This window comes from Larus michahellis, chromosome 3 (assembly GCF_964199755.1).
Source record: "Larus michahellis chromosome 3, bLarMic1.1, whole genome shotgun sequence".
Taxonomy (NCBI): domain Eukaryota; kingdom Metazoa; phylum Chordata; class Aves; order Charadriiformes; family Laridae; genus Larus; species Larus michahellis.
In genome coordinates this window covers 126468486-126478492 of record NC_133898.1, presented here as the reverse complement: position 1 = coordinate 126478492, position 10007 = coordinate 126468486, and the positions used below count along the sequence as shown (strand labels likewise).

Genomic DNA, 10007 nt, shown 5'->3' with positions numbered 1-10007 from the left:
TTGTAATCAGTAGAGTATAAAATATCTGCATGGATTTGTCACAAGCTGATCTTGCCAAAACAAACTTCTTCAATGAGTAATTTGGACGAGTGGATGTTGTTTTGGCTTTGGTAGCATGTTTGACAAAGCTGCAAAAGACGTTTACAATCTTGGAAGATGTGGTTCAGATGAAAGTAATAAGACATGGCCCATACATGCTGTTGGACACACACATCCATGATGCTTCAGGGCAGGGAGCAGAGACAGAGGCCTCTGGCAATGCAGATAGGTGTACCTACCCCAGCCACAAGTTACAATCACAGTTGAAGACGGCTTTTGCCAATCACATGGAAAACCTTCACTGAATGCTTTTCTTGGCTAAAGAAGGGTCAGATCCACATTCCCATTTGCCACAAGAACATTCAGGGCATTTTCTTGCATAAAACCAAGTCCTATGTTCCCAGATTACTTCCAACGAACATTCAGAGCTAATCCTGTTCTAAGACAAGTGGACAAGATGAAATCATAGAATCACAGAATGGTAGGGGTTGGAAGGGACCTCTGGAGATCATCTCGTCCAACCCCCCTGCCAGAGCAGGGTCACCTAGAGCAGGTGGCACAGGAACACATCCAGGTGGTGGTGTGTTCCATCCTGGTGTCTCCAGAGACAGAGACTCCACCACCTCTCTGGGCAGCCTGTGCCAGTGCTCTGCCACCCTCAAAGGGAAGAGGTTCCTCCTCATGTTTAGGTGAAACTTCCTATGCTCAAGTTTGTGCCCGTTACGTCTTGTCCTGTCCCTGGGCACCACTGAAAAGAGCCTGGCCCCATCCTGACACCCACCCTTTAAGTATTTATAAGAATTGATAAGAACCCCCCTCAGTTGTCTTTTTTCCAGACTGAAAAGACCCAAATCCCTCAGTCATTCTGCATAAGAGAGATGTTCTAGTCCCCTAATTATCTTTGTAGCCCTTTGCTGTCCCCCCTCCAGCAGTTCCCTGTCCTTCTTGAACTGCGGAGCCCCAAACTGGACAGCAGGGGATGTTTAGTTTAGATATTAGGAAAAATTTTGACACTGAAAGGGTTATCAAGCATTGTAACAGGCTGCCCAGGGAAGTGGTTGAGGCACCATCCCTGGAGGTATTTAAAAGACAGGTAGACATAGTGCTTAAAGATATGGTTTAGTGATGGGTTTTGTCAGAGTTGGGTTGATGGTTGGACTAGATGATCTGAAAGGTCCCTTCCAACCTAGACAATTCTATGATTCTATGATTCTAAGAAATACGCCAGAATTTTAATCCAGTACAGCTTAGTATAAAATGAATAACTGGTACACTTAGGAAAGACAAGATCTGGAGAGGTAATAATCAATACATTGATGATGGTTTAAGTAGCCCTTGGAGCAGGAAAACCAAGATTTCCTGTGGTGTGCTACAGAGATATTAAGCTGCTTTTTCTTGCTTTAAGGTATTTTATACTCTTTGTTTCTCCAAAGGGACATACATTTGATGGCTGAAGTACAGAATGTTTTCCTCACCTATCACAAATAGCATTAATGCTTTCAATATCTTCTTCATAAACCTTGGTTTATTGCAGACTGGCATTGCATCAGGTCTCTTGTTCCCATGACATTCTCTCACTACAAAGCAAATTAGTAAAAAGTAGACCTCCACCAACACCTTTTTTCATTTAAGCATATATTGGAAGGGAGATGGATATGATCACTGCTTTATGTGGGGTCAACCTACTGTCTTTTCTTGGGCATGAGAAAGGTTTAGTGACTGACTCTGGTACCAAATGGCTGTGCTGCAACGAAGCAGTGCTGGTAAAAGACTCAAAAGACATTATAAAATAAAATTATAGAATCATAGAATGGTTTAGGTTGGACAGAACCTTAAAGATCATCCATTTCCAACCCCCCAGCCATGGACAGGGACATCTCCCACTAGACCAGGTTGCTCAAAGCCCCATACAACCTGATATTGAACACTTCCAGGGATGGGGCACACACAGCTTCTCTGGGCAACCTGTTCCAGTGCCTCACCACTCTCATAATGAAATATTTCTTCCTAATCCCTAATCTAAAGCTACCTTCTTCCATTTTGAAGCCATTACACCTCGTCCTATCACTACATGCCCTTGTACAAAGTCCCTCTCCAGCTTTTTCGTAGGCACCCTTCAGATACTAGAAAGCTGCTATAAGGTCTCCCCAGAGGCTTCTCTTCTCCAGGCTGAACAACCTTAACTGTCTCAGCCTGTCCTCATACTAGAGGTGCTTTAAATATTTTATCATCTTTGTACTCCTCCTCTGGACCTGCTCCAACAGGTCCGTGTCCTTCTTATGTTGGGGGCTCCAGAGCTGGGCACAGTGCCCCAGGTGGGGTTTCAAGTCAGTGTGCCTTTTCCCCAATAGCTCTCTGTGGTCACTGGGGTCCCCATATCAGATTGTGCATTCCTCTTAGTGCACCCTGTTCCTGGGCTGTTTCACCTTTCAAGGTGAAAACCTTGAAACCCTTCCTACCTTTACCAAGGATCCAGAGCAGACAAGGAGCTGCCGTGGGAGGTCCCATGGAAAGGGGTCATTTCCCATTCCTCCTTCTCACCTAATTCTGATGGAGCTCCCCGCAGACAGCTGGCTGCTCTAGGATGGTGCTTGAATTATGTTGCATATCATGGGTCCCTGATTCACTGTGGAAAAGTACACAGTTTAGAAAGGAATGGAATGGAATGGAATGGAATGGAATGGAATGGAATGGAATAGAATAGAATAGAATAGAATAGAATAGAATAGAATAGAATAGAATAGAATAGAATAGAATAGAATAGAATAGAATAGATGCAGTTGGAAGGGACTCACAGTGATCATTTAGTCCAAATTCCTGACCACAAACTACTTTAGAGCTAGTTCCTCTCTAAACTGCAACAATACTCTCACTTGTGCAGTGATTTAACAGGAACAGCAAAACTTTATCATACGCCCAGTTCAGCTAAGGCAGTATCCTGTCTCTCGCCATTACAAAAATAATGTCTTTTAATAGTAGGCAGAAAATTCCTGTGGCAGCTAGGACTGAGTGTGCTCTTTCCCCAGATTTGATATCCAACATTCGTGACATCCTTTTAGTGCTGAAACAGAAACTTTAATATCATTTTGAAAATGTGTCATCATTAGTTATGAAACTTCTGGATATTCCTCGAACGCGTGCAGCCTTCTGAAAGCTGTAAGATGGATGCATTTTACACCCTTCTCATGCTGTAGACCTTGATTCACTTTTTTTTTTTCAGAATTTGAAGAAACGTTCTTGAAACCTGCAAAGCAAAACCACACAGTACACTTTTAAATGTGTGCCTAGAGCCTTGATTGATTTGACACTTTAAAGTGTTACAACAATGTTTCAAGGGTGAGGATGGAAAAACGGGGAAGTCTTGTTACCTGTGGTGGGTTTGAAAAATCCCTCCTGAAAGTGTGGATTGCCTCTCACTTAGGATCTTTCCTGGCTGCACGGTGCAACAGTTCGTTCCCAAAAATTCAAGAAAAAGATATTGTACATGTTTTAAAGTAACATTTTTCTCTGTGAAAGGGAGTTGAATGAAACAAAGTGTGCATCCATCTGAAAAAAATAACTGCAAGAAGGATCTCTAATTTTTAAATGACACCCTCATCACAGAGCTGTCTTTCCTTAAGGCAATGAATGCTTTGCACTCGTTGGCACGTGGCAGGACAGCACTGCTCAACAATGCATCTGTGCATCCAGTAGAATCATAGACTTGCCTAGGTTGGAAGGGACCTTTCAGATCATCTAGTCCAACCATCAACCCAACTCTGACAAAAACCATCACTGAACCTTATCTCTAAGCACTTCGTCTACCCATCTTTTAAATACCTCCACGGATGGAGCTTTATGAGAGAAGCAAATTTTAGGTAAATGGCAATACATTCCAAAGATCAGTGAGACCTATTATAACTCCCAAATTGGCTATCATGTAAACAACGGCAGGACAGCAGGACAAAAATGACCCCATGTTGTGCCTTTCAAAGACTATTTTCACATGAATAGGCTTTTTTTTTTTTTCACTTCATTTTGCTTGTACATTGTTATTCATTTCCAAATAATATCCAAGGAGAAATCTCTAAAATATTTTAAAAGACAGAGCTAACAACCAGACAATCACATGGGCTTAATATAAGGATATCTTTGAAAGCAGGCATGACAAACCTACAAATCTCATAAATTAATCCCAAATCCCAAAACTGACTTCTGATAGTGTAATGTCTTCAGTGAATTTCTTTCCATACTTTCTTAAGATTTGAAGAGGGAGCTGTATTTTTTTAATCTGCCTGACAGCTTTCAGCAAAGCACTGCCTGCCATGTATCACAAAGGCAAAAATGTAATTTCTTCAAGAGGCACCATCATTAGATAATACGGTTCACAAATATTATTGTTTTAAAATATGCTAATGAAATTTAACATCCCGCAAACTATTTTTAATCTATCTATCAACTTTTTTTGCCCCTTTTTCACACTAAACATAAGTTATTAACATTGGAGGAAGCCAAGAAATGTAGGCTGTGCAATTACTATCAACAGCCTGCTATGAAAGTGTACATGAATACATTGATCAAAATATGGAAAATCCTATAGTATGCAAACACAGTCTTGAAGAAAGTCTTAAGCTTTGAATGGAAGGACAACTTGTCTTTTTGAAATGCATATCACAAGTAGATGAAATTGCATGGTAGATAAAATTTTCCATTCCTCAACTAAACCTAAGTGGTTGATAACTAAAAAGAGAGGCCACAGTGAGTTTACAAAGACTGGGAGTGTAGTATCATAATGAAGTTGCATTTACAGTTTTCACACTTCTGACTTTGACTTCTATGTTAGACAAATGCATTGATTTTTAGTGCATTTTTTTGCAGGAGCATGTACTTTCGGCTTAATCTCTCATATAATTATATAAACCCAGTGAAATTAATTGGAATTGTAAGTTTACACAAGACCAAGAAATGGTGGGGCTTTTTATTTTTTTTTTCTCTGGGAGGGATTTTCAGTTAATTCCTACCAGTGCTGGTTCGACTTTCCATACTGTTTGTCTAACTTTTAACCTATCATATGTAAGATCGGTTTTATCAAACAGATTTCCTTAGAGGCTGAGTCATCATCTGCTGCATAGTGTGCTATATCTAGTACCAGACTGTCCACAGTCTGCATTGGCCACATTTTTATTCCGTTCTGCAAGAGTAAAGACGTCATAAAAAATACAATGTACTTTAAAAAGGCCTTAAAAGAATTGGGACTGTTGTATTTCAAATATTAATCATTTGAGCAGAAAGGTACCTTTTCTACTTGTATGGAGGTAATCATTAATTTTATCTGTAACAGCTAAACACAGATAAGCTTTTAGGTAAGTGTTACTCAACAAAGTAATGAACATTATTCTAACTCTTTCTATGCCTTTTTCAGATGGATTTCCTGACTTTGTGTGTGTGTCCACCTCCTCTGCTGCATCACCTTGCTAGACAGGTAAGAAAGATATGACAAAATTTTAAAGAAAACAGAAATAATCTACAGATAGTTTTATGTATTTGTAGATCATCATTTTATCATTTTGCAACTGTAAAAGGAAACAACAGGTGATGCACATGCAGATCTTACGAGGGACAGAGATCATCTGTGCCCTCAGCTGGTCCAAGAAATGCTCCGGATCCTCATGTTTTATACCCTGAAATCCAGCTTTGGCACCCACAATCCTCTGTTTGGCACCCAGGCTGCTCGCACAGTGCCTTACACAAGAGGTAAGTGTCTCCAAATTGGATGTAAATTGCAACAAAAGACTGAGCAAGGAGTGGCCTATTACAATTTAATAGGAAACAGGGTTTTAATCCTCCTACTCACTCCGTGCTGTGGCATGCATAAGGGTTACAGATTTCCCTTGGCATGGCAGAGAGCTATCAGAGGCGGTTAGGACCACACATTTGGATTTAAGCAGCTGCATTTCTCCCAGAGCTGTCTATAGGGATTCTTTAATCTGAGTCTCAGCCTGCCCACAAACCAGCACTCGCCGTAATATGTCAAGAACAAACCTCTTTTTCAGCTTTAAGTGGCAGGGGCTGTCCATTGCTGTAAGTATGCTTACTACTCTGCCTATAATATGCTATGGTCATAGTTTGCAAAGTTTATCATTTAGTAGCAGTGCTGTATCAAGCAATTTCTGTCAAATTTTCCGTAAGTTTTGCTGTTAATGCTGTTCTGGCTGTTTTAGGGGTAGCTGTTTTTCAGGGAGCTGGTCTATGATAAAAAATAACATATCAAAAATTAGTTACTTTTAATCTGGGTAAGCTCCTCAGCACAGTTCACCATAAGGTCCAACACTGAGTCCTTTTGTTGCAACTGAGAGGCTATAAAAAAGCAGAAATGAGCTTTGTGGGAGGGGGAATGTTAAACTATGCTATTACTTCATGCATAGCTCATGGGTGGGATTTCAGACCTAATCTGTTAAAGTACAGAGAATGACTTTGCAGGGGTGGAATTAAGAGATGGGAGAGCAAGAAAAAATTGCTAGAACAATTTGGCTATGAAATCTGACTGCACCATGGAAGCGAAGTTACCTGGGATGGCTTACACGGGTTACCACCGTCGGAAGAGGAGGATCATCTCCAGTGCCACCACTGCATTTCCTCCTGTCTGAGTTGATTCCATTTCCTGACCTGGCAGAAAACTATCCACAGCCTGGCTGGTACTGAGACATACAGAGACAGAATGGAACAGAATCTCCCCCAGCAACAGTGGGAAACTTTTAGATGGCTCCAAATCAGCTGCATCCCAGAAGTGTATTTAGAAGAGATGGCTGAGGTCCCCTATTCTCTCCTTTCATCTGTATCCCCGGTTCAGACACCAGCATGATCCCTCCTCATCAGCAGTAAGTTGATGTGTTTGTAGTCCTTGTCAAGTAGCTGTGCTGTGAAGGGAAAGAAGTAAAAGGAAAGGATAAGGAGGGCATTTAATGACTGAACTCCATGTGGCTCTAAGTCTTATTTTGGAACTAATTTTATCCTGGCCATAGCTCAGGTAATACCAGCAGCCTTCATGGCTCCACAGAGTGCAGCTGCCCTGCTATTTACCCCCTGACCTGTGTGGGTTTTGTAGCTTGTGCAACAGCTCTGGATTGCCTCCGGGATCAGGCACAGCCTCAGGGTGAAGGAGAGACTGACCGTGCAGTCACAAAACAGATTCGCACCATTACCATCAGACGGACCAGTACGAACAAGGAGCTGCATTTCCTTTCTTCTCCCTCCCCACCAAACCCACATTTGGTTGCCATAAGAGGTAACGAATACAGTTTTAGCTGTCTTCAACAAAAAAATCCTGGTACCTGAATAACCTTTGCTGAGATAAATCAGCACACTAACCGAGCAGAAAATTCTTCCTCTAGTTAGTTTTCTTTTAGAGGGGATCACTCCTCTCCTCTAATCACAGCATCAAAGCTAATACAAAACAGGACCTTAAGCAATTGAACGTGTTTGACTTGCCTGCATCCTGTACCTGTCCTGAGCTGCCAGCGTTAAACACCCACATTCACACAAAGGCAGAAAACTTCCCGAGGCATGGGGAATGGCTAAACAAGAATTTGTTTCTAGTTTAAATGTGCCTTAAGATCTGCAGCTGCAACACTCTAACAAAATAGAAAACAGGTCAAAAGAAGCACTCGTTAGATGAAACCCCTCTATAGTGTTACTGCTAAGATTATAGTGCTGGGGGAATACATTGCAGAGCCTGTCATGTATTTATCTCTCAGCTTATCAGAGGATTATGTCAAAGAAAATGATAAGTAAAAGATAAGTTAGTTCGAGACTGACAAGACCATGTTGTCTAGATTGCTTGAACAGCAACACAGCAACATGTTAACCAGCATCGTTAGCGAAATTGTGAATAGGAATTGCATGCCTGATGGCACTTGTGAGGAGCAGCCACCATCTAATGAGTGCCACGGGTCTTTGGTTAGTGCCGTGTACTGCCAGCTACATCTGTGAAACAAGGTGAAGATAAAAGATAAGGAATAATAAAGTAGGATGTCATTAATCAGCTTCTACAAAAGTAGCATATCAGTAGATAGCATTTAATAATACATCGCCCCAAGCAGCTCGATGTCTGAGCCTGATCTCATCTTCTGCATAAAGCATCTCCCTTGAGCCCAAGCTGTCTTTGTTCACTTTATGAATTGCATCATCGGACCCGCTTTGCCGTTAGTGGGTGGTAGGAGGAGGCTCATGCTGCCAAGAGGTGATAAGTAGGTTAGCTTTTCGCTGCATTTAAGGAACTAACAAGAAATAACAAGTCCATTCATGTTAACCCATCACCTAATGAGCCATAACTGCCAGCCAGTCCACCCATTACCGGTTAATAAGAAACAAGATTGCACAGGTTAGGCATTGAAGACACCTGTTAGCCAAGAGGTACCACACAGCTCCTGGATCAACCAAAGCAAATAATCTCACCCATTAAAACGTCAGGAATATCGCTATGGGGGGTGGGATCCACCTGGAATTACTTTAGCCATCTACAGCCAGTTTAGTCAGACTGACAGCCTTTAATGGGGAGAAGGGAGAGAAACTGGTAATTTTGTGGGACAATTCATATGAAACTCAATTTTTTTTCAAACAGAAGCATTATGTGATACTCCAGGTTGGCAAAAATCTACACGTAGGGCTGGTGGGTACTGTACAGTATCTACAGGAAAACAAGGGGACAGTTTTAGACTTCTAAAAGCAATTGCTATGGGTGTTCATCTTTGTAATCAGCGAAGCTGTTTGCCATTATATTGATTTTGGTTGGGATAGAATTAATTTTCTGCATGGTAGCTCGTATGGTGTTTTGTTTTGGATTTGTGATGAAAACAGTGTTGATAACACACTGATGGTCTAGCTGTTGCTAAGCAGTGCTTACACAGTTTCAAGGTCGTCTCTGCTTCTCATGCTGTCCCACCAGCGAGTAGGCTGGAGGGGCACAAAAAGCTGAAAGGGGAGATAGCTGGGATAGCTGACCCCAACTGACCAAAGGGATATTCCATACCATATGATGTCATGCTCAGCAATAAAAACTGGGGGAAGAAGGAGGAAGGGAGGGATGTCTGGAGTTATGGTGTCTGTCTTCCCAAGTAACCATTGCGCATGACGGAGCCCTGGATTCCTGGAGATGGCTGAACACCTTTCTGCTGATGGGAATTAGTGAATAAATTCTTTGTTTTGATTTGTTTGTGCATGCAGTTTTTGCTTTACCTATTAAACTGTCCTTATCTCAAACCATGAGTTTTTGCGCTTTTACCCTTCTGATTCTCTCCCCCATCCCACTGAGGGTGAGTGAGTGAGCAGCTGTGTGGGGCTTCACTCCCCACCAGGGCTAAATCACAACAGTCATAAAAGCTTTGCCATCTCTCATTGATGTTCCTGCCTGTGGTAGGAGGGCTGGAACTAGGTGATCTTTAAAAGTCCCTTCCAACCCAAACCATTCCATGACTCTATGAGAAGTAATGTTCTGCATGAAAAGCAATTTTTTTCATGCCAGGGGTGTCACATAAATGCACCGTGCAGGTGAACAAGTGTATGAGCTCAATTATGGGCAAGTAGCACGTGTGTTTGAAAGACAAAATAGCAGTTATGCAGTGTACCTGGATATTCCACGTAAATGGAATACATATGGTATGTGCAGTATTGTCCATCGTCATGTACAGGTGCTCTGTGACCATGCAACTGGGAAACACATCAACTGCACTGCACTCAAAAAATAGCCCTCAGATCTAGGACAGGAATGGGTGGTGTGTACACACCAGAGCTATGAAGGTAATTGTGATTAGCTAAACAGCTGAAGAAGTGGAGAGGTTCAATTTTGTGTCTCTTCTGACAGAGGAAACACAGCACATTTAGTCATTCCTACAGACCATATAAAGACACCATCAAGCAGGCTCCAAAGGTAACACACTGATGAGAAGATGACTCAGTTGGGAGTAGGTTTTCCTCCTTGGTGACTTTGCGTT

General features: G+C 41.8%; 1 protein-coding gene across 5 annotated transcripts in view; it reads left to right on the top strand.

The window, feature by feature from the left end:
• Nucleotides 1–4664: 4664 nt before the first annotated feature.
• The window catches only part of LOC141741414 (cysteine-rich venom protein TEL1-like), a 41019-nt gene continuing 35676 nt past the window's right edge, over nucleotides 4665–10007 (top strand). For 2 of the 5 annotated variants that reach the window (XM_074582072.1, XM_074582071.1), the window contains exons 1-2: nucleotides 4665–5333; nucleotides 5441–5500. The gene's annotated coding sequence lies outside the window, so the exon portion shown is untranslated. Of the gene's footprint in view, nucleotides 5334–5440; nucleotides 5501–5600; nucleotides 5773–6481; nucleotides 6897–10007 lie in introns of those variants that run through there. The other 3 variants (XM_074582069.1, XM_074582070.1, XM_074582073.1) reach the window with 3 other exon arrangements.